This window comes from Nerophis ophidion, linkage group LG21, assembly GCF_033978795.1.
Source record: "Nerophis ophidion isolate RoL-2023_Sa linkage group LG21, RoL_Noph_v1.0, whole genome shotgun sequence".
In the NCBI taxonomy this organism is placed as follows: Eukaryota; Metazoa; Chordata; class Actinopteri; order Syngnathiformes; family Syngnathidae; genus Nerophis; species Nerophis ophidion.
The window spans coordinates 28,405,817-28,432,299 of NC_084631.1; the positions used below are offsets into that span (position 1 = coordinate 28,405,817).

A 26,483-nucleotide genomic window follows, 5' to 3' on the forward strand; every position below is an offset into this window, starting at 1 on the left:
CGAGGCGAGGAGGAAAGAACGGAGCCATGATCCCACGTAATGACGGCTGTTAAGATTAACAATTAATCCTCTGGCCCGCTGACATGTTGCATTTGGTGCTGAGAGGTGAGACACGCCTCCAACAAGGCAAAACTCAACCCCGGGCCGTGTGTGTAAGTGTGACAAAGTCCAGGGCCCGCAGGTCCTGACGGGAGAAGGAACCAGGGTTGGGTTCTCAGCTCACGACCTGCTCTGTGTTTGATCTTTCTGCCACATTGGTCTGCTCTCTTTTCTGGTTTGCCAAACTCTAATTTAGATTAGTTGGGGTGCAATAACATTGAAAAATAGCTCCATTAAGGCCTAAATACTTGTCATAACCTGTGGATAATTCTCCTTGTTCTGTTTTTAGCACCATCCTTTGTTTACGTTCTTGTTGCTAGGAGTGCTTGAAGAGGAACATTATCACCAGACCTATGTAAGCGTCAATATATACCTTGTTGTTGCAGAAAAAAGACCATATATTTTTTTAACCTATGTCCGAACTCTAAATGGGTGAATTTTGGCGAATTAAACGCCTTTCTGTTTATCGCGCTGGAGGCGATGACGTCAGAATGTGACGTCGCCGAGGTAACACACAGGCCATTTTCATTTTCAACACATTACAAACACCGGGTCTCAGCTCTGTTATTTGCCGTTTTTTGACTATTTTTTGGAACCTTGGAGACATCATGCCTCGACAGTGTGTTGTCGGAGGGTGTAACAACACTAACAGGGAGGGATTCAAGTTGCACCACTGGCCCAAAGATGCGAACGTGTCTGCCGCCAGACCCCCATTGAATGTGTGGGAGTGTCTCCACATTTTACCGGGGATACTAAGGCAGACATCGCACAGAGATGAATGGATAACCTGCAGATGCATTTGCAATGATAGTCAACGAAATCACAAAGGTGAGTTTTGTTGATGTTCACTGCCAACTAATCGATGCTAACATGCTACGCTAATCGATGCTAACATGCTATTTACCGGCGGTGCAAAAGCAGACATTGCACAGAGATGTATGGATAACCTGCAGATGCATTTGCAACTATATTACGTTTCCTTCCACCCACATTTAATGCAAAAATTTTTTTACCAACCGACGGATTTAAGTTGCTCTAGTGTCAAAAGATGCGAATGTCCTGATCATTTGGTCCGCACATTTTATCGGCGATGCTAACGCAGCTATTCGGCCATGCTATGGCTATGAATAGTGTCAATAGCTATTCGCTCAATAGCTTCAGTTTCTTCTTCAATACTTTCATACTCCAACCATCTGTTTCAATACATGCGTAATCTGTTGAATCGCTTAAGTCGTTGAAATCCGAGTTTGAATCCGAGCTAATGTCACTATATCTTGCTGTGGTATTCCCATTGTTTGTTTACATTGGCAGCACTGTGTGAGGTCACAGGGAAATGGATAGTGGTTTCAAAGATAGCGAAAATAAGGCACTTTAAAGCTTTAATTAGGGATATTCCGAGACCGGTAAAATTTTTAAAAAACTTCAAAAAATACAACACGCCACTGGGAACTGATTTTTATTGTTTTTAACCCTTTTGAAATCGTGATAATGTTCCCCTTTAAGCTCACAATCCCGTTTTAATTTTTTTTTAAGGGGTGTCTCCACCTGCTGCCGCAACTAATCACTCCCCTTGATATGTCCGTCTTACCCTGCGAGTCCTTTTGTTTACTTCCTATGCTATGCCGAGGGACTTACGTTTCATGCTAATCTGTTTGCATACTTGCCAACCTTGAAACCTCCGAATTCGGAATATAGCGGGGGGGTGTATGTATTTTCAAGTATTTCTTATATGTATTCAAGTTAAAACTTAAAGTCCCAATGAATGTCACACACACACACACTAGGTGTGGTGTAATGTGTCCTCTGCATTTGACCCAATCCCTTGTTCACTCCCTGGGCGGTGAGGGGAGCAGTGAGCAGCAGCACGGGAATCATTTGGTGATTCAACCCCCAATTCCAACCCTTGATGCTGAGTGTCAAGCAGGGAGGCAATGGGTCCCATTTTTATTGTCTTTGGTATGACTCGGCCGGAGTTTGAACTCACAACCGACGGATCTCAGGGAGGACACTCTAAAGGTCTTTTAGACATCGGGGACATCGCTCTGTTTACACAGTCACCTTAAGGGGACTAATGACGGTATGGGGACAAAAAAAAAGGCCCCCTAAAGGGAAACCTTTTTAAATGATAGTCAGATAGTAGAAAGGGTGGTCCCCACAAGTCATGATCAATAACTTGGTCCCCATTCCAAATGATAACAAATGATATATATATATATATATATATACATATATATATATATATATATATATATATATATATATATATATATATATAATCCGTTCATGAATGAGTATATCCGTGCGACCACCCTTTTCAATGGAGAAGTCTGATCTACAAAATTTGCAGGCAACATACCCTCCCCCTTCGAGTTGTCCTGGATGAACAAAATATTTTTTTTCCAATCATTTTTTCTTCTTACTACTCGTCGCCATGACTGTCTCTTCTTCGTTCTTCTGCTGCGTCTCTGTTATGTTTTTTGGACATTACTACTTGCCGTAGTTTTGAAGCAATGCATGATGGGAATCCGGATGTTGTGAGTCAGCTGGAATAAACACTCGCTGAGAAATAGCTCCATGCCTGCCTACTTTATGGGTTATAGATAAAGCTATGGATAATGGAGACATATATAAGAGTCTCCTTTTCAGGTGAGAGAAGACGCTAAAGACAGTATCTTTAAGCCACGCCCCCAGTATTGTTGTCCGGGTGGAAATCGGGAGAAATTTGTGAGAAATGGTTGCCCCGGGAGACTTTCGGCTAGACTTTTGGCTAGTTTGCTTGTGTGGCTTTTGAGTTTCACCTGTGTTTCCTAGAAACACGTCTTGTTTTTGTATTTTGCCTCGTTGAAGGATTAAAAGATTAGCCTTGCTGTACTATAAGTGGGTCAGGGTGAGCAAATCAAGCGCTCCTTTTCTCCCACCCGTGTCGTAAACTCAAACATTAAAAAACAAATACAAAAAATAACTGAATAAATACATAAAATAAAAAGAAACCGATTCCTGACCTATTAATATGTTATTATTGTGAATTTTGATTTTAAAAAAGAACATTTTTATTTTATGTATTTATTCAGTTGTTTTAATTATTTCTGTTTTTTAATGTATTTATTTATTTCATCATTAATAAATTCCGTCCCCCCTAGCAAGTAAAATAAAATAAAATAAAAATAATAATTATAAAATAAATACATTAAAAAACTGAAAAAATTAAAATGACTGAATAAATACATAAAATAAAAAGAAACCAATTTCTAACTGAATGATAAGATGTTATTATTGTGAATTTTGCTTTAAAAAAAAACATTTTTATTTGATCTATTTATGCAGTTGTTTTTATTGTTTCTGTTTTTTAATGTTTTTATTTATTTAATCACTATTATTATTTTTATTTTATTTTATTTTATTTTACTTGTTGGGTAGGGAAAACATTTCATGTATTTTTGACTATTCTTGTCAACTTTATGTGTCTAAAACTCAATAAATGTTCAAAAAAATTCTAAGATTTGACACAAAAACAGGATTAGAGAAATAACAATGTTCTCTGGTATATGTAGAAACGTTGTCAAGTTTGAGTTATTAACCTGAGTGACAATATCTGGGGTATTCTGGAGGGTGTAAAAACGTTTGGGGTATATTGTGGATTTCTGAAAATTAACTTTAAAAAATACCTCTGAAAGAAAGAAAAGATCAAGCGGTTAAGCAGTTCAAAACTGCTATGCTGCTTTGGTATTCTTTGAAAAAGTAAACAAAACACAACAAATGGTAAAAAAATAAACCATACAAAATAAAATATATTTAGACTAATCTTTGCGAAATTGTTCGGCTACAATATAAACTTAAATAGTGTGGTTGTTTTATGAACATGAGCGCAAATCTGTCACAATGACGGCGTTTGAAGCGATGCTAAATAAGCAATTATCTCTATGGGCTTCTGAATGGACGTGGCTGCGATGATGCTAAACCAAACTGAAACTATTTCAAGGGACATGTTGACTCGCCATTGTATAAAAGATGAATATATTAAGGCTATTCAACCAGATAATGGACGGGGCCTCAGTTTCAAGAGCCCAAAGGCCCAGGGGCCATGGAGATATGGATGTTTGGTCAGAAAGTGCCTCGACAGGTTATATTCCTTTGTCACTTTGTTTACTTCATTGCAAAGTAAACACATCAGCTTTCACACAGCGCTGTCAGCAAATTCATTGTTCTGGCCTCGCTACTGGATTCCAGCGTGTGCAGCTGAACAGATAGTTAACGGCACGACGAAACAGAAGCTCCAGAAGTTTTTTTTAAGGATTTATGTTTCCTTCTTTTTAATTATTTTCATTCCTTAGTTTTATGTCTTCACACTTCTTCCTTCATTTAGGTTTGTAAGACTGGAAATATAAACATCAAATTAGGGTTTGTACGTATTCCAGTACTAGTATAGTATCGCGGTACTAATGAATCAAAAACAGTACTATACTCTGTTTGAAAAGTACCGGTTTTCCATATTTTTTGTATTTTATTTTTTTAACGGGCATGACGGCGAATCGTCACGTCATGACATTACTGGTTTTACGAGCAGAGGAGCATGTTTGGCAGCGCACAATCACAGAGTACTTACAAGCAGACACAGTGTGTAGACAGAAAAGGGAGAATGGACGCATTTTGGCTTAAAAAACAACGATAAAGGTGAAGTTATATAATACAACACTTAATAAGACTTTTAAAGTAATTTTGATGATAGGCTAAAATAACTAGTATAGACACTTTGTGAACGACCTTTGTCGTCGTTGCTCGGGTTCCATGGACCACCCAGAAAGGAATTCGCTTTAGCAGGTTTGACTTTTTAAATTTTTTCCAAATAAACTTGTCTGCAGCTCGGATCGCTTTTCAGCTCCTTCCGCCACTGCTCGCTCACGGTCCGCTCTTTCAGCCGCCGTCGTCCTCGTCCTCGTCTATGGCTCTCTGTTGCTCTCGTTTCTCATGCGCTGTTGCAAGCTCTCCAACTCCTTCTGCCCCGATCTGTCCTCCTTCTCCCCTTTTATGCAGCGTAGAAAGAAATGTTATTTGTTTCCCGGTGTGTGAGCCACGCACCTGAATTACATTGCGACAGCCCGCCTCTCCGCTCCGCCGCATTCTCCGCCTCCTCGCCACCATCTTGGTCAGGGCTCCAGCGTGCCCTGCCCCGCCGTCGGCCCGTCGGCTCCGCCTCTCCACACACTTACATCATGTGTTGCCTTCATTATAACACTTATATAAGAATTGTAAAGTCATTTTGATAGTAAGTTATCCATCCATCCATTTTCTACCGCTTATTCCCTTTTGGGATCGCGGGGGGCGCTGGCGCCTATCTCAGCTACAATCGGGCGGAAGGCGGAGTACACCCTGGACAAGTCGCCACCTCATCACAGGGCCAACACAGATAGACAGACAACATTCACACTCACATTCTCACACTAGGCTAATTTAGTGTTGCCTAATGTAACTAATAGAGACACATCATGTATTGCCTTCATTATAACACTTACATAAGACTTTTAAATTATTTTGATAGTTGGCTAATAAAATTAATATAGACACTTACATCATGTGTTGTCTTCATTATAACACTTTTATAAGACTTTCAAAGTCATTTGGATAGTAGGCTAATCAAGCTAATATAGACACTCACATCATGTGTTGCCTTCATTATAACACGTACATATGACTTTTAAAGTCATTTTGTTAGTAGGCTAATATAGTTAATATATACACATCATGATTTGCCTTCATTATAACACTTATACAAGACTTGTAAAGTCATTTTGATAGTAGGCTAATATAGCTAATATAGACACTTACATCATGTGTTGTCTTCATTATAACACTTAAATAAGACTTTGAAATCATTTTGATAGTAGGTTAATATAGCTAATATAGACACTTACATCATGTGTTGTCTTTATTATAACAGTTGTATAAGACCTTTAAAGTAATTTTGATAGTAGGCTAAAATAACTAATAGAGACACATCATGTGTTGTCTTCATTATAGCACTTTTTTAAGACTTGTAAAGTAATGTTGATAGTAGGCTAATATTGCTAATAGAGACACTTACATCATGTGATGCCTTCATTATAACACTTATATAAGACTTTTAAAGTCATTTTGATAGTAGGCTAATATAGTTGATATAGACATTTACATCATGTGTTGCCTTCATTATAAAACTTATGTAAGACCTTTAAAGTAATTTTGATAGTAGGCTAAAATAACTAATAGAGACACATCATGTGTTGTCTTCATTATAACACTTATATAAGACTTTAAAGTATTTTTGATAGTAGGCTAATATAGCTAATATAGACACTTAGATCATGCGTTGCCTCCATTGTAACACTTATATGGGACGGCGTGGCGCAGTGGGAGAGTGGCCGTGCGCAACCCGAGGGTCCCTGGTTCAAATCCCACCTAGAACCAACCTCGTCACGTCCGTTGTGTCCTGAGCAAGACACTTCACCCTTGCTCCTGATGGGTGCTGGTTGGCGCCTTGCATGGCAGCTCCCTCCATCAGTGTGTGAATGTGTGTGAATGGGTAAATGTGGAAGTAGTGTCAAAGCGCTTTGAGTACCTTGAAGGTAGAAAAGCGCTATACAAGTACAACCCATTTATCATTTATTTATATACGACTTTTAAGGTCATTTTGATAGTAGGCTAACATAACTACTATAGACACTTACAACATGTGTTGTCTTCATTATAACACTTGTATAACACTTTAAAGTAATTGTAATAGTAGGCTAATATAGCTAATATAGACACATCATGTGTTGTCTACATAGTATGTAAGGCTTTTAATTTTTTGCGGCTCCAGACAAATTTTTTTTGTGGTATTTTTGGTCCAATATGGTTCTTTTGACATTTTGGGTTGCCGACCCCTGGTCTACCCTCATCCGACTGTCAGCCATTTTGACATAACTGGCTCCTGGCACCTCCGATAGAAACATTTGCGTGTGTTGAGGGCCGTTACTCGTAGGGATGATGAACCAGATGGTTGTCGGGATCTATTCGTGAGAGGTGTGCATTAATTAAGAAAAGGGAAAACGTGAATAAAGTTTGGAACAACAATGCTATAGCTGAGTAAGTAAACACTACGGTTGCTAGGTTGCCAGTGAAAAGCAAGTCCAGGTGGGATTCTGAGATCAGTTCTGTGATGTTCTTCGGCCTGAGAACCTCCAGGCTTGTGGAATTCCCGTCCTGCGTCGTGTCAGGAACATGTGTTTGTCTTCAACACCGACATCCGACAATCTGCCCTTCAAGCCGTGACAGAGGTTCCCCACCTTGACTGAAGGCCCAGGACACGTTTCTGACTATGTGGGGACCGATCAGCGCCGTTGTGTGTGTTGTTTGTGCCTGCCCCAGGTGTCCCTTCTGGGCCCTCTAATCAGAAACCGGGACGGAAGGAAACTGTCCGAGGAAGTGCCTGTCTGATATGGTGCAGCCGGTCCTCCATGCCAATCTCTAATCTGTCCATCCGAGGAAAGGAAAAGTCCCATTCTTGCGCCTTTCCACTGTGGGATCCTGTCTTAAATAGGATCTATCATCCGTGCCTGTTTGTTTTGTGCTGACAAACTGACGGCTCGCTGACGGACGTGGCAGAAATAGACCGGCTTTACACTTTACCGTCCTCCAAGTTGTGTGTGCCGCGGCCTCTCGCACTTCCACCGAGCGCTGATGTCATCACCCAGGAAACCACCGGGGGGAAATAAAAACATGAGCAATTGGACGCCGCCGCTGGTTTCTAATAAACACCACGTTGACCGGAAAAACAACGATCAAACCAGGATCCGCTTCAGTCTGGCGCAGTTCTTAAAAACACACCCCTGCGGATCTTTTGGGTCCGCTTCCAAGAAGTACTGAGTTTAGGGGAAGTTGCGTCCGGCAGGGCTTGAAACTTTCCCAAAGTGACAAGCAGACGTGCTCGCTCAGCTGCAGCCGTCATCCTGGGAAAACACATTGGACCGCATTTACTAAGATCCCAATACCAGACGCTAAACAGCGTGTGCAATCTATACAATTGTGTACTGTGAATGGATGTGTCATCTACTCACACTGCGATTACTACTCGAAAGTGGTGTACTAAGACTCGGCCCCATTCAGCAATGAGTTCCTAACTTTTCCTCTTATCTTTCTTACTAAGTGATTTCCTAAGAGGAGTCCATTCAAATTCATGACGTGTTCTTAAACGGCCAAATTGTTCCCACCTGCTGTTCTTAAGTTACTGAATGCCAAATGGTTAGTGCGTGCGTGTCTATCTTAATATGCATATAAAGACGCCCTTATTTCCCCAATATGCTTATGTCAACACCCATAGTTCCGTAATTTGTATAGGTAAACGCCCTTAATTCCCCATATAAGGGCACACTTCTGGTGGAAAAGCCAAACATCAAACTTACGGAGAAAACAGAAACAGATTACAGAAGAGAAATTGGTATTATCCCGCGGGGGAAATACATAATGTCTAAACGTAGGTTAAAGAAAGGGGGGACTGATCTCGGTAGCACACAACATCCGGATTCCCATCATGCATTGCTTCAAAACTATGGCAAAGTGGTAATGTCCAAAACATAACAGAGACGGAGCAGAAGAACAAAGAAGAGACATGGCGACGACGAGTGAAAAGAAGTACGCTTGCAAGTTCCAAAATTATTGGAAAAAAATAATTTCAGTTCATCCAGGACAGCTCGAAGTATTATTATTGTTTATTGTGAGCAAACTGTGGTGCTGAATTTCCCCCAGGGATCAAGAAAGTACTTTCTATTCTATTCTTTCTATTCCATCCATCCATCCATTTTCTACCGCTTATTCCCTTTGGGGTCGCGGGGGGTGCTGGCGCCTATCTCAGCTACAATCGGGCGGAAGGCGGGGTACACCCTGGACAAGTCGCCACCTCATCGCAGGGCCAACAGAGATAGACAGACAACATTCACACTCACATTCACACACTAGGGCCAATTTAGTGTTGCCAATCAACCTATCCCCAGGTGCATGTCTTTGGAAGTGGGAGGAAGCTGGAGTACCCGGAGGGAACCCACGCATTCCATTCTATTCTATTGTATTCTATTCTATATATACATATATGTATATATTTATACACACACACACACACACACACATATATATATATATGTATATACAGTGGGGCAAAAAAGTATTTAGTCAGCCACCGATTGTATAAGTTCTCCCACTTAAAATGATGACAGAGGTCTGTAATTTTCATCATAGGTACACTTCAACTGTGAGAGACAGAATGTGAAAAAAAATCCAGGAATTCACATTGTAGGAATTTTAAAGAATTTATTTGTAAATTATGGTGGAAAATAAGTATTTGGTCAACCATTCAAAGCTCTCACTGATCGAAGGAGGTTTTGGCTCAAAATATGATACATGGCCCCATTCATTCTTTCCTTAACACGGATCAATCGTCCTGTCCCCTTAGCAGAAAAACAGCGCCAAAGCATGATGTTTCCACCCCCATGCTTCACAGTAGGTGTGGTGTTCTTAGGATCCAACTCAGTATTCTTCTTCCTCCAAACACGAGGAGTACATAAATAAATATATATATATATATATATATATATATATATATATATATATATATATATATATATATATATATATATATATATTTATATATATATAGTATATATATATATATATATATATATGTATATATATATATATATATACCTATATATATATATATACCCCTCGTGTATATATATATATATATATTCACATATATATATATATATATATATATATATATATATATATATATATATATATACACATATCAATCAATCAATGTTTATTTATATAGCCCTAACATATATATATATATATATATATATATATATATATATATATATATATATATATATATATATATACATATATATATATATATACATATATATATATATATATATATATATATATATATATATATATATATATATATGTGTGTGTAATATGTATAAATACATACATATATGTATATATACATATACATATGTACATATAAATATATATAAATACATACATATATGTATGTATGTAATTATATATATACATACATATATATACACAAATATATATAGTCATAATATATATATGTATATATATATATATATATATATATATATAATACACAAATAAAACTTAATTTAGCACTTAATTTTTAAAAAGGTTAAAAATCATATATATGCTGTATTTTACTGTACAAATATTTTCAAAATTCCATGGACCAAAAACCAATTTTAGTTTAAGTTGTAATTGTTAAACACTTCAATAAAATCTAAGTTCTGTTAAACCACGAATGGTAACATAAGCTCGCTGGGGATGTTTCTTAAAGACACATTTTCCTTCTCATGTTTGTCTGAAACAATTTGGAGAGGCGCACAAATGCCTTTAGCGCTTGTCATCTGGAACAAAACCGGCATCTGTTCCCGGTTTGCCCTTGATCCTGGACAAAATCAGTAAAATGTGCTTCTCATTGACTCCAAACAGCCCGAAATGAGAGGCAAAACACCTGCGTGCCGTTATAGAATTGGGCACGGGGCACACCCGCACCCTCGTCCCATGCTGCACGCTGTTTTCAAAGGCAACATGGAGGACAGACGGGATGCTGATGCCAGTAGAAAGCCAGCGCGGCGCGACGCCGTCCCTCAGCGGTCTGCATTGTGCTGCTGTTGGGGTGAAGGGTGAGAGGTTAGAGAGCCGGAGGGGGGAGGGGGCGGAGCTTCAGGCCCCTTCTCCTTCATGCCTCGACCAGCTGCCTCCGACGGACGAACACATTTGCTGACATTCATGCCTAAGCACACCCGCCGCATTAACCCACTCAACCTCTGTCTCCAGCACCAATCACCTCGCCCCCTTTTTTAAAGGGGAACATTATCACCAGACCTACTGTATGTAAGCGTCAATATATACCTTCATGTTGTAGAAAAACGACCATATATTTTTTGAACCGATTTCCGAACTCTAAATGGGTAAATTTTGGCGAATTAGACGCCTTTCTATTATTTGCTCTCGGAGCAATGACGTCACAACATGACATCACCTAGGTAGTCAACCGCCATTTTCTCAAACACATTATACACATCGAGTGAAATCAGCTCTGTTATTTTCCATTTTTTCGACTGTTTTCCGTACCTTGGAGACATCATGCTTCGTCGGTGTGTTGTCGGAGGGTGTAACAACTTGATCAGGGACGGATTCAAGTTGATTTACGTAGAACGCGCTAATCGATGCTAACATGCTATTTACCAGCGATGCTAAGGCAGACATGGCACAGAGATGTATGGATAATCTGCAGATGCATTTCCAACGATAAAGTCAACTAAATCACAAAGGTGAGTTTTGTTGATGTTGTTGACTTATGTGCTAATCAAACATATTTGGTCGCGGCATGACTGCCAGCTAATCGATGCTAACATGCTATTTAGTAGGGGTGTGGGGAAAAATCGATTCAAATACGAATCGAATCGTTTACATTGTGCGATTCAGAATCGATTCTCATTTATAAAAAATCCATTTTTTTTCTTTAATTAATTAATTTTTCTTTTTCTTTTTAATCAATCCAACAAACCACTACACAGCAATACCATAACAATGCAATCCAATTCCAAAACCAAACCTGACCCAGCAACACTCAGAACTGCAAAAAAAGAACTATTGAGAGGACACAAACATGACACAGAATAAACCAAAAGTAATGAAACAAAAATGAATTTTATCAACAACAGTATCAATATTAATTATAATTTCAGCATAGCAGTGATTAAAAATCCCTCACTGACATTATCATTAGACATTTATAAAAACAATAAAAAAGAACAATAGTGTCACATTGGCTTACTCTTGCATCACATCTCATAAGCTTGACAACACACTGTGTCCAATGTTTTCACAAAGATAAAATAAGTCATATTTTTGGTTCGTTTAATAGTTAAAACAAATTTACATTATTGCAATCAGTTGATAAAACATTGTCTTTTACAATTATAAAAGCTTTTTTTTTTTAAATCTACTACTCTGCTTGCATGTCAGCACACTGGGGTAGATCCTGCTGAAATCCTATGTATTGAATGAATACAGAATCCTTTTGAATCGGAAAAATATCGTTTTTGAATCGAGAATCGAATCGAATCGAAAAAAATCGATATATTATCGATTCGTGACCCAAGAATCTATATTGAATCGAATCGTGGGACACCCAAAGATTCACAGCCCACTATTTAGGCTAGCTGTATGTACATTTGTAGATATATTTGCATCCAGTGTTTCCCTCCACCCACATTTAATGCCAAACAAACACTTACCAATCGTCGGATTTAAGTTGATCCAGTGTCACAAGATGCGACAGTCCCGAACGTTTGGTCTGCACATTTTACCGCCGATGCTAAGGCAGACAGGGCTGAATAGCGTCAATAGCTATTCGCTCAATAGCTTCAGTTGCTTATTCAATTTCGTTTTCGCTATCTGCCTCAATACTCCAACCATCCGTTTCAATACATGCGTAATCTGTTGAATCGCTTGAGGCGCTGAAATCCGAGTCTGAATCCGAGCTAATGTCGCTATATCTTTCGCCTGGATAGCATGTACATAACTCGATGACTTCACAGGAAAATGGACAGTGGCTTCACATATAGTGAAAATCAGGCACTTTAAAGCCCTTTTTCGGGATATTGCGTGATCGGTAAAATTTTGAAAAAAAATTCGAAAAATAAAATAAGCCACTGGGAACTGATTTTTATTGGTTTTAACCCTTCTGAAATTGTGATAATGTTGTCAGGCTTTCCCCTGACAGTTTGTCTATGTTTTAGTTTTTTCCTCTGCATTTGTCTGTTTCCTCTGTGTTTAGTATCTCCTGTCTTTAGTTCCTGTATAGTGCTCTTTTTTGGCACCTTCCTGTTTTGTTCCCTGAGTGCTGTGTTCCTCCTCAGCTGCGGCTGATTGGCACCTGGCCACACCTGTTACCAATCAGCCTGCTCCTATTTGTACCTGCTTTGTCTTGTGTCAGTGGCTGGATCTTTGTATTGTCGTTGCCACATGTCGTTCTTGTGTCTTTGCTACCTGTCGTATCTGGCACCGTTACAGCCACTACCTGTTGTGCTACATTTTGTCCTGTTCGTCGTAGCGGTAAGCTGTTCTTGTTAGCCATAAGCTATTTCCAGTTTTTCTTTTTGCTATCCACTAGCTTCCATGCTAAAGCTCCTGTTCGTTTTTCTAGCTCCCATTGCTAGCTCCCTTAGTTTGTTATTCTGCCCCCGTGCGTGCTTTTTGTTTATACCCTTTGTTCTTATTCTAATATTTTATATTAAATCATGTTTTTTTCATTCAATGCCTGCCTCCATCTCTGCATCTTGGGGTTTGTCAACAAATAACTCTGACAAATGTTCCCCTTTAACAAAGCCTCTTCACTGTTCGGTGCCAAGATCCGTCAACCCCCCCTTTTTTTCCATGCAGGTGCACGTTTGACCTGGTCCGTCTTCTCCCTGACTTCTCAATATGCAGACGCAGGTGTAGAAAAACACGGTTGGTTAGCAAAAGTGGAAGCAGGAGGAATAGCACCAAGGTACTCCTCCTTCGTCCTCTGGTTCCTAACGAGCGTGCCAGAGACGCCCATGGCACCTGTTTAGCTGCGGGTCCACCTGTTGCCATCGACACAACATTGGTGTTGGCTGGTGTGAGTCACCTTTGTGGGGGGGGGGGGGGGCGGGGACTGGACTGACAAACATTTCCTGCAGATTGGAATAGAAATGTGACTGTGGAGGTCTTTCACCTCCGGGTTCTTTGCACCACCCAGAAGAGACATGAAAGTCTTGACGGTTTTGTGATTTGGTTTATTTTGCAATTAACTTATCGCTCTGATTTTCAGCAATCGCCTCTCGTCTCAGTTTCCGTCTCGCTCGTGCTCGTGCTCGGGTTTTCTCTTCACCATCAACCACTCCAACTTCTCCAACCTCTCCAACCTCATCCTTCCCGGCTGCTGCCCTTTTATAGAGTGACAGGTGATCAGATAAACGCGCCCAGGTGGGCCATCTCGGAGCAGGTTAGCACGAACCAATCGAGTCTTTTAAACGGTTCTTTTAAGTCAACGATGATAACTGTTTCGTGTTCAAAAGACGTTTTTATGCACATGTTTTTTTTTGTCCTGTCCAGCCATTCAGACAAAACTTTTTTTGATGTACAAAACTCAAAACAAGTGAAGTTGGCACGTTGAGTAAATGGTAAATAAAAAGAGAATACAATTGTGAACGGCTTCCTGCCGCCATCGTGTGGGTTGCATGGATCATCAATGGAGGACATCGCTTTGCACAGGTTTGACTCTTTATTTTTGCAAATAAAGTCGCTCGCAGTGTCAGTTTGTTGCTCTTTCAGTGCCTCTTTCTCTGCTCGCGCCGGTCTTCCTGTGCTGGTCCTTGTCGCTCCGTGGCTCTCTTTGGTTCTCCCTCATCTGCTCGCTCATCTGGTCTTCCGTCTGGTTTTTTGTCTTCTACTTCTGCCCCAATCGCTCCTCCTTCTCCCCTTTTGTACCGCAGGAGAAGATGCAGGGATTGAGAGCAGGTGTGTGATTTACGCACCTGACTCGGATTGCTGCAGCGGTCCTCCAGGCCCGCCCTGCCTCTCCACAACAATGATTTGCAAATCATTTTCAACCTATATAGACTGCAAAGACTACATACTTAACGTTCCAACAGTTATTTTTGTTATTTTTTGCAAAAATTAGCTCATTTGGAATTAGAAGCCTGCAACATGTTTCAAAAAAGCTGGTGCAAGTGGCAAAAAAGACTGAGAAAGTTGAGGAACGCTCATTAAACACTTATTTGGAACATCCCACAGGTGAACGTGCTAATTGGGAACAGGTGGGTTCCATGATTGGGTATAAAAGCAGCTTCCATGAAATGATTAGTCATTCACAAACAGGGATGGGGCGAGGGTCACCACTTTGTGAAGAAATCCGTGAGCAAACCACTTTGTAGGCAAATTGTCGAACAGTTTAAGAACAACATTTCTCAACAAGCTATTGCAAGGAATTTAGGTATTTCACCATCTAAGGTCCCTAATATCATCAAGAGGTTCAGGGAAATCACTGCACGTAAGCGATGATGTTACGGACCTTGGATCCCTCAGGCAGTGCTGCATTAAAAAGTGACATCAGTCTGTAAAGGTTATCACCACATGAGCTCAGCAACACTTCAGAAAACCACTGTCAGTAACTACAGTTTGTCGTTACAGCTGTAAGTGCAAGTTAAAACTCTACTATTCAAAGCGAAAGCCATTATCAACAACACCCAGAAACGCCGCCGGCTTCGTTGGGCCCAACTCATCTCAGACGGACTGATGCAAAGTGGAAAAGTGTTCTGTGCTCTGATGAGTACATATTTCAAATTGTTTTTGGAAACTGTGGACGTTGTGTCCTCCGGAACAAAGAGGAAAATAACCATCCGGACTGTTCTAGGCGCATAGTTGAAAAGCCAGCATCTGTGATGACATGGGGGTGTATTAGTGCCCAAGGCATGGGTAACTTACACATCTGTGAAGGCACCATTAATGCTGAAAGGTCCATACAGGTTTTGGAGCAACATATGTTGCCATCCAAGCAATGTTATCATGGACGCACCTGGTTATTTCAGCAAGACAATGCCAAGCTACGTGTTACAACAGCGTGGCTTCATAGTAGAAGAGTGTGGGTACTAGACTGGCCTGCCTGTAGTCCAGACCTGTCTCCCATTGAAAATGTGTGCGCAATATGAAGCGTAAAATACCACAACGGAGACCCAAGACTGTTGAACAACTTAAGCTGTACATCAAGCAAGAATGGGAAAGAATTCAACCTGAAAAGTTTAAAAAATTGGTCTCCTCAGTTCCCAAACGTTTTTTAATTGAGTTTCTCTGATCGAACATTATATATTTTGTCTTTGCAGTCTATTCAATTGAATATAATTTGAAAAGGATTAGCAAGTCATTGTATTCTGTTTTCATTTACCATTTACACAACGTGCCAACTTTCACTGGTTTTGGGTTTTGTAGAAAATCCATATCGGCTGCACAAATTTACTTTACACACATGTACAATATGTACAAATATGATAGTAAAAGTGATAGCAGGGAAGCAGTTAGAAGTAAATATTAATAACACAGAAAGGACAATGAACATTATTGCACTACAAATGGAACGATAGCACTTTTGATAATGAATAATAGGAATAATTACCTCTATTATCAACAATACAATTGTTTCAAATGCAACTTGATAACTTGAAACACAAAATAAATTAGATAAGTGAAGGGGGAGAAAGAGAAGCGTACTGTATTAACCTTGTTGATTGTTATAATAACAATAGGTTAAGCTTTGTCAGTATGCCATATATTACCCAGTTGCTCCTAGAGGAACAATGCTATTATATTTTTGATGAAATGTGACTATAAACATGAGTGTATGTATGTACATGTACAGTGTATGCATATGTATGTTTGTACAGTGAATGTATACGTACAAACATAATCCTAGGTATTGTGGCCAAACAGCTTAATTTTAGTTTCATCTGACATTACATGGACAAAGATAAGACCTTCTGGAGTAAAGTTCTGTGGTCGGATGAAACTAAAATTGAGCTGTTTGCCACAATACCCAGCAATATATTTGCAGGAGAAAAGGTGAAGCCTTTAATCCCAGGAACACCATACCTACCGTCAAGCATGATGGTAGTAGTATAATGCTCTGAGCCTGTTTTAGAATAGAATAGAATAGAATAGAATGTACTTTATTGATCCCTGGGGGAAATTCACCAAATGTTGCTGCCAATGGAAGTGGTGCTTTAAATGGGACAATGAAAAAGGAGGATTCCCCCCAAATTCTCCAGGACAACCTAAAATCATCAGCCCAGAAGTTGGGTCTTGGACGCAGTTGGGTGTTCCAACAGGACAATGACCCCAAACACACGGCAGAAGTTGTAAAGGAATGGCTAAATCAAGCTAGAATTAAGGTTTTAAAATGGCCTTCCCAAAGTCCTGACTTAAACGCGTGGACAATGCTGAAGAAACAAGTCCATGTCAGAAAACCAAGGTATTTAACTGAACGGCACAAATTTTGTCAAGAGGAGTGGTCAAAAATTCAACCAGAAGCTTGTGGATGGCTACCAAAAGCGCCTTATTGCAGTAAAACTTGCCAAGGGATGTGTAATCAAATATTAAAGGCCAACTGAAACCCACTACTACCGACCACGCTGTCAGATAGTTTATATATCAATGATGAAATATTAACATTGCAACACATGCCAATACGGCCCTTTTAGTTTACTAAATTACAATTTTAAATTTCCCGCGGAGTTTCTTGCTGAAAACGTTGCGGAATGATGACGTGTGTTTGTGACGTTTCAGGTTGGAGGGGACATACTAGCTCAGCGCCAGTTACGGCTAAAAGTCGTCTGCTTTAACGGCATAATTACACAGTATTTTGGACATCTGTGTTGCTAAATCTTTTGCAATTTGTTCAATTAATAATGGAGACTATAAAGAACAATGCTGTAGGTGGAAAGCGGTGGATTGCAGCTGTCTTTAGCACCAAGACACAGCCGGTGTTTCTTTGTTTGTTGTGAAACTTTAACACAGAGCGGTCAAGCGAACATGTTTCTCTACGCCAACCAGCATTGTGATATATATCTTACCGGAGACATCAGTGGATTATTCGTCCTCCTGCAGTAGCTGTCAAAAAAGGCAGCTGTGAGCTTGGCTCCTCGGCTTCTCTCTGAGACACTGGCGTGTTCACCGCAGCCATCCGACCTCGAGGTATGTTTTTACAATCTCACTAAAACCCTATTAAAACAATAAGCAGATAAGGGATCTTCCAGAATTATCCTAGTAAATATGTCTAATTACATCTGAAACGCTCACACAGTTATTTTTTTTTTTTTTAGTCCTTCACTATCAATATCCTCAGCCACGAATCGTTCATCCTCGCTCAAATTAATGGGGAAATTGTCGTTTTCTCGGTCCGAATAGCTGTTTTTGTTGGAGGCTCCCATTATAAACAATGTGGGGATGTGAGGAGCCCTCACACGGGTGACGTCATCCTCTGCTACTTCCGGTAAAGGCAAGGCTTTTTTATTAGCGACCAAAAGTTGCGAACTTTATCGTGGATGTTCTCTACTAAATCCTTTCAGCAAAAATATGGCAATATCGCGAAATGATCAAGTAAGACACATAGAATGGACCTGCTATCCTCGTTTAAGTAAGAAAATCTCATTTCAGTAGGCCTTTAACATTGTTGGATGAATACTTTTGACCCAGCAGATTTGGTCACATTTTCAGTAGACCCATAAAAAATTCATAAAAGAACCAAACTTCATGAATGTTTTTTTGTGACAAACAAGTATGTGCTCCAATTACTCTATCACAAAAAATAAGAGTTGTAGAAATTATTGGAAACTCAAGACAGCCATGATATTATGTTCTTTGCAAGAGTATTTAAACTTTTGACCACGACTGTATATGTACAGTATGTGTATATGTATGTTTGTACAGTGAATGTGCATGTGCATATGAAATTTTTGCACATGCAAATACAACTGACCTAAAAAAAAAAAAATACTTAAAAATATATGAATACTATTTCTATTTTTTATTTTGTTTGTGTGTTTATTTATTGTTATTTTGTAACTTTTTTATTTGGATTGACTTTAATGGTTGATTGTTCTGATGGAGTGTAAACACAAATGTGTATTTGACATTGTTATTATGTCCTGATTTATTAGGGACCGAATGTCCCTTTGGGACAGAGGACCCTATTGAATTTCTAGCGTTTTATTCTTTCTTTATTATTATTCCGCACCCAGATTGGCAATGACGAGCAGGTGTGTCCTGATTGCCAATCAGGGACAGGTGAGGAAGCCAGTGCCCAGACTGAAGAATAGTGGAAGACTAGAAGCAAGCACCAAAGGGGTGGTACAGCTCGGTTGGTAGAGTGGCCGTGCCAGCAACTTGAGGGTTGCAGGTTCAATCCCCGCTTCCGCCATCCTAGTCACTGCCGCTGTGTCCTTGGGCAAGACACTTTACTCACCTGCTCCCAGTGCCACCCACACTGGTTTAAGTGTAAAAATTAGATATTGGGTTTCACTATGTAAAGCGCTTTGAGTCACTAGAGAAAAAGCGCTATATAAATATAATTCAATTCACTTCACTTCAAAGTAAGAGCGCTGCACAGGAAATGAAACAAAATACGCTTAAAGTCCGAGGTAACGTCCATTAAATATTGTAAAAAAAAAAAAAAGCTTTTTTGTGCCCTTTTTAAAAAAGTTATCTGCTGTAGCTCGGCTGCCTAAAACCTGATTGGTGGCTAGCACAGAAGGGGGCGGGCACTATTCACCAGTAGGTTTGGACATCACTGGGTCAACATTTTGTTATTTTTATTTATTTATTTTTTGTGTTTTTTTAATGCCTTCTTTTTGGAGACTTTCATGAAGATTTACTGCGTCAAGATCTGGTGGCACGTCTGCTAAGATGCCGAGGACGGCGGGAAGTAGCTAGCAGGTAATAATGCTTGTTTCAGCGTAGTATGGCACATTAGCCTAGCATAAAGCTAACTGGAACTAAAGGGTGAACAACAGGAAAGTCCAAGTGTTGCAATGAGGACGTGATCGGGATAGACCGGTCTTGTCTGCAAGTTACGCCATCAATTTGGGGAAAAAAAAAACGGTGGGGGGGGGGGAAATGCACGGTCATGGTGTATCGGACATTGCCTTATATGGAACTTTGAGTGTAGAGTAACATAAAGAATGTAATAATGTCGCTTAACCTTCTTGGTGTGCAGAGGCGTGGTGGGGCTGAAAGGCAATATCGACAACGCTGTGGATCAGAGGTGTGGACTCGAGTCACATGACTTGGACTCGAATTTGATGACTTTACTCGACTTGACAAAATGTAAAGAGACTTCCAACTTGACTCAGACTTTAACATCAATGGATTGTGACTTCACTTGGACTTCAGCCTTTTGACTTGACAAGACTTGCTACTTTCCCCAAAACCCAAAGATTAAAAAGTTATTCAGGAGAGCTCCGTATGTTTCAATGTGTACGTGTGTGTCTGTCAGCATGTGTGCTGTCTGTCAGTACAACATCCAATCAAATTGGGTCGGGGAATTTTGTTTTAGGTGGAGCTGAAAGTATGTAAACCAAACCCCTTTAGGGGGGGTCACCCTCCCCCGGAAGATTTCTTTGTGATATTCACGTACAAATATTGAAGATCTTTGTTCCTTCTAAACTCTGTGGTAATATTATTTTCAAAAATACTACGTTAATGTTAAAGGCCTACTGAAATGAGATTTTCTTATTTAAACGGGGATAGCAGGTCCATTCTATGTGTCATACTTGATCATTTCGCGATATTGCCATATTTTTTGCTGAAAGGATTTAGTAGAGAACATCCACGATAAAGTTCGCAACTTTCGGTGCTAAGAGAAAAGCCCCGCCTGTACCGGAAGTTGCAGACGATGACGTCACACGTTGATGGCTCCTCACATATTCACATTAGTTTTTAATGGGAGCCCCCAACAAAAAGTGCTATTCGGACCGAGAAAACGACAATTTCCCCATTAATTTGAGCGACGATGAAAGATTCGTGTTTGAGGATATTGATAGCGACGGACTAGAAAAAAAAAAGTAAAATAAAAAAACAAAAAAAAAAAAAACGCGATTGCATTGGGACGGATTCCGATGTTTTTAGACACATTTACTAGGTTAATTCTGGGAAATCCCTTATCTTTCTATTGTGTTGCTAGTGTTTTAGTGAGTTTGATATTACCTGATAGTCGGAAGGGTGTCTCCACGGGTGACTTGACGCGCAGTGTCTCAGGGGAGTCGACGGCAGCTATGGACGGCACAAGATCAGCTTTTCTCCGGCAAGAACTGACTTTTTAAACACAATTTTCTCTCCGAAACCTGCTGGTTGACATGTGGTCGGGATCCTTGTTCTCTTGACCGCGCTCTGATCCATAGGAAAGTTTCACCTCCAGGAATTTTAAACAAGGAATCACCGTGTGTTTGTGTGGCTAAAGGCTAAAGCTTCCCAACTCCATCTTTCTACTGTGACTTCTCCAATATTAATTGAACAAATTGCAAAAGATTCAGCAACACAGATCTCCAAAATACTGTACAATTATGCCATTAAAGCAGACAACATTTAGCTGTGTGTGTGCGCAGCGCTCATACTTCCTAAAAACCCGTGACGTCTTGCGTACACGTCATCATTACACGACATTTTCAAGACGAAACTCCCGGGAAATTTCAAATTGTAATTTAGTAAACTAAAAAGGCCGTATTGGCATGTGTTGCAATGTTAATATTTCATCATTGATATATAAACTATCAGACTGCGTGGTGGGTAGTAGTGGGTTTCAGTAGGCCTTTAAATCTTACTTGTAAAAATGAATTCCCCCGATTCCTATTTTCAACAGCCCGCTCATTTGAGCAGGAAAACGCTGAACACCATCTTTGTTTTCGACCTGTCAAAATATCAGTTTGGGCTGTTCGCCGGCTCCTCAACCCCACTTCAAGATGGCAGGCGAATTTTTCCCGCGTCACAGCAGCCAATGCTGTGTCTACTTAGAAGATGTCTATGGTTATTTCCCCATATTTCTGCACAATAACTCAGATAAGGTACCAGTTGTGAGCAGTAAAGAATATGAAGTGATTTTTGGTCTAGAACAGGGGTAGGGGACCTATGGTTCCCGAGCCAGGGTGACTCTTTTGATGTCTGCATCTGGCTTTCATATACAGTGGGGCAAAAAAGTATTTAGTCAGCCACCGATTGTGCAAGTTCTCCCACTTAAAATAATGACGGAGGTCTGTAATTTTCATCATAGGTACACTTCAACTGTGAGAGACAGAATGTGGGAAAAAAAATCCAGGAATTAACATTGTAGGAATTTTAAAGAATTTATTTGTAAATTATGGTGGAAAATAAGTTCTATTTTGGTTTCATCTGACCACATGACATTCTCCCAATCCCCTGCTGTATCATCCATGTATCCATTTTGGTATAAACTCAACTGCTCGTGTTTGGAGGAAGAAGAATACTGAGTTGCATCCCAAGAACACCACACCTACTGTGAAGCATGGGGGTGGAAACATCATTTTTTGGGGCTGTTTTTCTGCTAAGGGGACAGGACGATTGATCCGTGTTAAGGAAAGAATGAATGGGGCCATGTATCGTGAGATTTTGAGCCAAAACCTCCTTCCATCAGTGAGAACTTTGAATGGTTGACCAAATACTTATTTTTCACCATAATTTACAAATAAAAATGTTTTAAATTCCTACAACGTAAATTCCTGGATTTTTTTTCACATTCTGTCTCTCACAGTTGAAGTGTACCTATGATGAAAATTACAGACCTCTGTCATCATTTTAAGTGGGAGAACTTGCACAATCGGTTGCTGACTAAATACTTTTTCGCCCCATTTTTAATCTTAGCTGACATTGCTGAACACCATAAATAATAAATAATTCCGCCGGTAATCACAATGTTAAAAATAACGTTCAAAATATAAAACATTTGCATTTTTAATCCATCCAGCCGTTTTCTACCGCACCTGTTCAATGGTCAGAAGTATTTTATTCATTATTGGTTAGCTTCAGAATAACAATGTTATTAAAAAGACTAATCAATGTGAATCAATCAGTGTTTATTTAGATAGCACAAATCACAAGTGTCTCAAAGGGCTGCACAAGTCACAACGACATCCTTGGTTCAGATCCCACATAAGGGCAGGGAAAAACTCAACCCAGTGGGATGACAATAGGTGGGTCGAGGGGGTCTAGCATAATATTGTGAAAGTCCAGTCCATAGTGGATCTAACATAATAGTGAGAGTCCAGTCCATAGTGGATGTAACATTATAGTGAGAGTCAAGTCCATAGTGGATCTAACATTATAGTGAGAGTCCAGTCCATAGTGGATCTAACATAATAGTGAGAGTCCAGTCCATAGTGAATCTAACATTACAGTGAGAGTCCAGTCCATAGTGGCTTTAACTTAATAGTGAGAGTCCAGTCCATAGTGGATCTGACATCATAGTGAGAGTCCAATCCATAGTGGATCAAACTTAATAGTGAGAGCCCAGTCCATAGTGGATCTAACATAATATTGAGAGTCCAGTCCATTATGGATCTAGAATAATATTGTGAGAGTCCAGTCCATAGTGGATCTAACATTATAGTGAGAGTCCAGTCCATAGTGGATCTAACATAATAGTGAGAGTCCAGTCCATAGTGTATCTAACATAATAGTGAGAGTCCAGTCCATAGTGGATCTAACATTATAGTGAGAGTCCAGTCCATAGTGGATCTAACATAATAGTGAGAGTCCAGTCCCTAGTGGATCTAGCATAATATTGTGAGAGTCCAGTCCATAGTGGATCTAACAAAATAGTGAGAGTCCAGTCCATAGTGGATCAAACATAATAGTGAGAGTCCTGTCCTTAGTGGATCTAACATAATATTGTGAGAGTCCAGTCCATAGTGTATCTAACATAATAGTGAGAGTCCAGTCCCTAGTGGATCTAACATAATAGTGAGAGTCCAGTCCATAGTGGATCTAACATAATAGTGAGACTTCAGTCCATAGTGGATCCAACATAATAGTGAGAGTCCAGTCCATAGTGGATCTAACATGATAGTGAGAGTCCAGTCCATAGTGGATCTAACATAATAGTGAGAATCCTGTCCTTAGTGGAGCTAACATAATATTGTAAGAATCCAGTCCATAGTGGATCCAACATAATAGTGAGAGTCCAGTCCATAGTGGATCTAACATAATAGTGAGAGTCCAGTCCATAGTGGATCTAACATAATAGTGAGAGTCCAGTCCATAGTGGATATAACATTATAGTGAGAGTCCAGTCCATAGTGGATCTAACATAATAGTGAGAGTCCAGTCCATAGTGGATCTAACATTATAGTGAGAGTCCAGTCCATAGTGGATCTAACATTATAGTGAGAGTCCAGTCCATAGTGGATCTAACATTATAGTGAGAGTCCAGTCCATAGTGGATCTAACATAATAGTGAGAGTCCAGTCCATAGTGGATCTAACATAATAAGTAGAGTCCAGTCCATAGTGGATCTAACATTATAGTGAGAGTCCAGTCCATAGTGGATCCAACATTATAGTGAGAGTCCAGTCCATAGTGGATCTAACATAATAGTGAGAGTCCAGTCCATAGTGGATCTAACATAATAGTGACAGTCCAGTCCATAGTGGATCTAACATTATAGTGAGAGTCCAGTCCATAGTGGATATAACATAATAGTGAGAGTCCAGTCCCTAGTGGATCTAGCATAATATTGTGAGAGTCCAGTCCATAGTGGATCTAACATAATAGTGAGAGTCCAGTCCATAGTGGATCTAACAAAATAGTGAAAGTCCTGTCCTTAGTGGATCTAACATAATATTGTGAGAGTCCAGTCCATAGTGTATCTAACATAATAGTGAGAGTCCAGTCCATAGTGGATCTAACATAATATTGAGAGTCCAGTCCATAGTGGATCTAACATAATAGTGTGAGAGTCCAGTCCATAGTGGATCTAACATAATAGTGAGACTTCAGTCCATAGTGGATCCAACATAATAGTGAGTGTCCAGTCCATAGTGGATCTAACATAATAGTGAGAGTCCAGTCCCTAGTGGATCTAGCATAATATTGTGGGAGTCCAGTCCAAAGTGGATCTAACATAATAGTGAGAGTCCAGTCCATAGTGGATCTAACATAATAGTGAGAGTCCTGTCCATAGTGAATCCAACATAATAGTGAGAGTCCAGTCCATAGTGAATCTAACATAATAGTGAGACTCCAGTCCATAGTGGATCTAACATAATAGTGAGAGTCCAGTCCATAGTGTATCTAACATAATAGTGAGAGTCCAGTCCATAGTGGATCTAACATAATAGTGAGAGTCCAGTCCATAGTGGATATAACATTATAGTGAGAGTCCAGTCCATAATGGATCTAACATAATAGTGAGAGTCCAGTCCATAGTGGATCTAACATTATAGTGAGAGTCCAGTCCATAGTGGATCTAACATAATAGTGAGAGTCCAGTCCCTAGTGGATCTAGCATAATATTGTGAGAGTCCAGTACATAGTGGATCTAACATAATAGTGAGAGTCCTGTCCTTAGTGGATCTAACATAATATTGTGAGAGTCCAGTCCATAGTGTATCTAACATAATATTGTGAGAGTCCGGTCCCTACTGGATCTAACATAATATTGAGAGTCCAGTCCATAGTGGATCTAGCATAATAGTGTGAGAGTCCAGTCCATAGTGGATCTAGCATAATAGTGTGAGAGTCCAGTCCATAGTGGATCTAACATAATAGTGAGACTTCAGTCCATAATGGATCCAACATAATAGTGAGAGTCCAGTCCATAGTGGATCTAACATAATATTGAGAGTCAAGTCCATAGTGGTTCTAACATAATAGTGAGAGTCCAGTCCATGGTGGATCTAACATTATAGGGAGAGTCCAGTCCATAGTGGATCAAACTTAATAGTGAGAGTCCAGTCCATAGTGGATCCAACATAATATTGAGAGTCCAGTCCATAGTGGATCAAACTTAATAGTGAGAGTCCAGTCCATAGTGGATCTAACATAATATTGAGAGTCCAGTCCATTATGGATCTAGCATAATATTGTGAGAGTCCAGTCCATAGTGGATCTAACATTATAGTGAGAGTCCAGTCCATAGTGGATCTAACATAATAGTGATAGTCCAGTCCATAGTGTATCTAAAATAATAGTGAGAGTCCAGTCCATAGTGGATCTAAAATACTAGTGAGAGTCCAGTCCATAGTGGATCTAACATAATATTGAGAGTCCAGTTCCTAGTGGATCCAACTTAATAGTGAGAGTCCAGTCCATAGTGGATCTAACATAATAGTGAGAGTCCAGTCTATAGTGGATCTAACATAATATTGAGAGTCAAGTCCATAGTGGATCTAACATAATTTTGTGAGAGTCCAGTCCATAGTGAATCTAACATAATAGTGAGACTCCAGTCCATAATGGATCTAACATAATAGTGAGAGTCCAGTCCATAGTGGATCTAACATAATATTGAGAGTCAAGTCCATAGTGGTTCTAACATAATAGTGAGAGTCCAGTCCATTGTGGATCTAACATTATAGGGAGAGTCCAGTCCATAGTGGATCAAACTTAATAGTGAGAGTCCAGTCCATAGTGGATCCAACATAATATTGAGAGTCCAGTCCATAGTGGATCAAATTTAATAGTGAAAGTCCAGTCCATAGTGGATCTAACATAATATTGAGAGTCCAGTCCATTATGGATCTAGGATAATA

General features: G+C 39.7%; 1 long non-coding RNA gene across 1 annotated transcript in view; it reads right to left on the reverse strand.

Moving 5' to 3' along the window:
- Positions 1 to 6,722: 6,722 nt before the first annotated feature.
- The window catches only part of LOC133539473 (uncharacterized), a 51,819-nt gene continuing 32,058 nt past the window's right edge, over positions 6,723 to 26,483 (reverse strand). The window contains exon 3 of the long non-coding RNA XR_009803394.1: positions 6,723 to 8,063. This is a non-coding gene — a long non-coding RNA (uncharacterized LOC133539473). The remainder of the gene's footprint in view (positions 8,064 to 26,483) is intronic.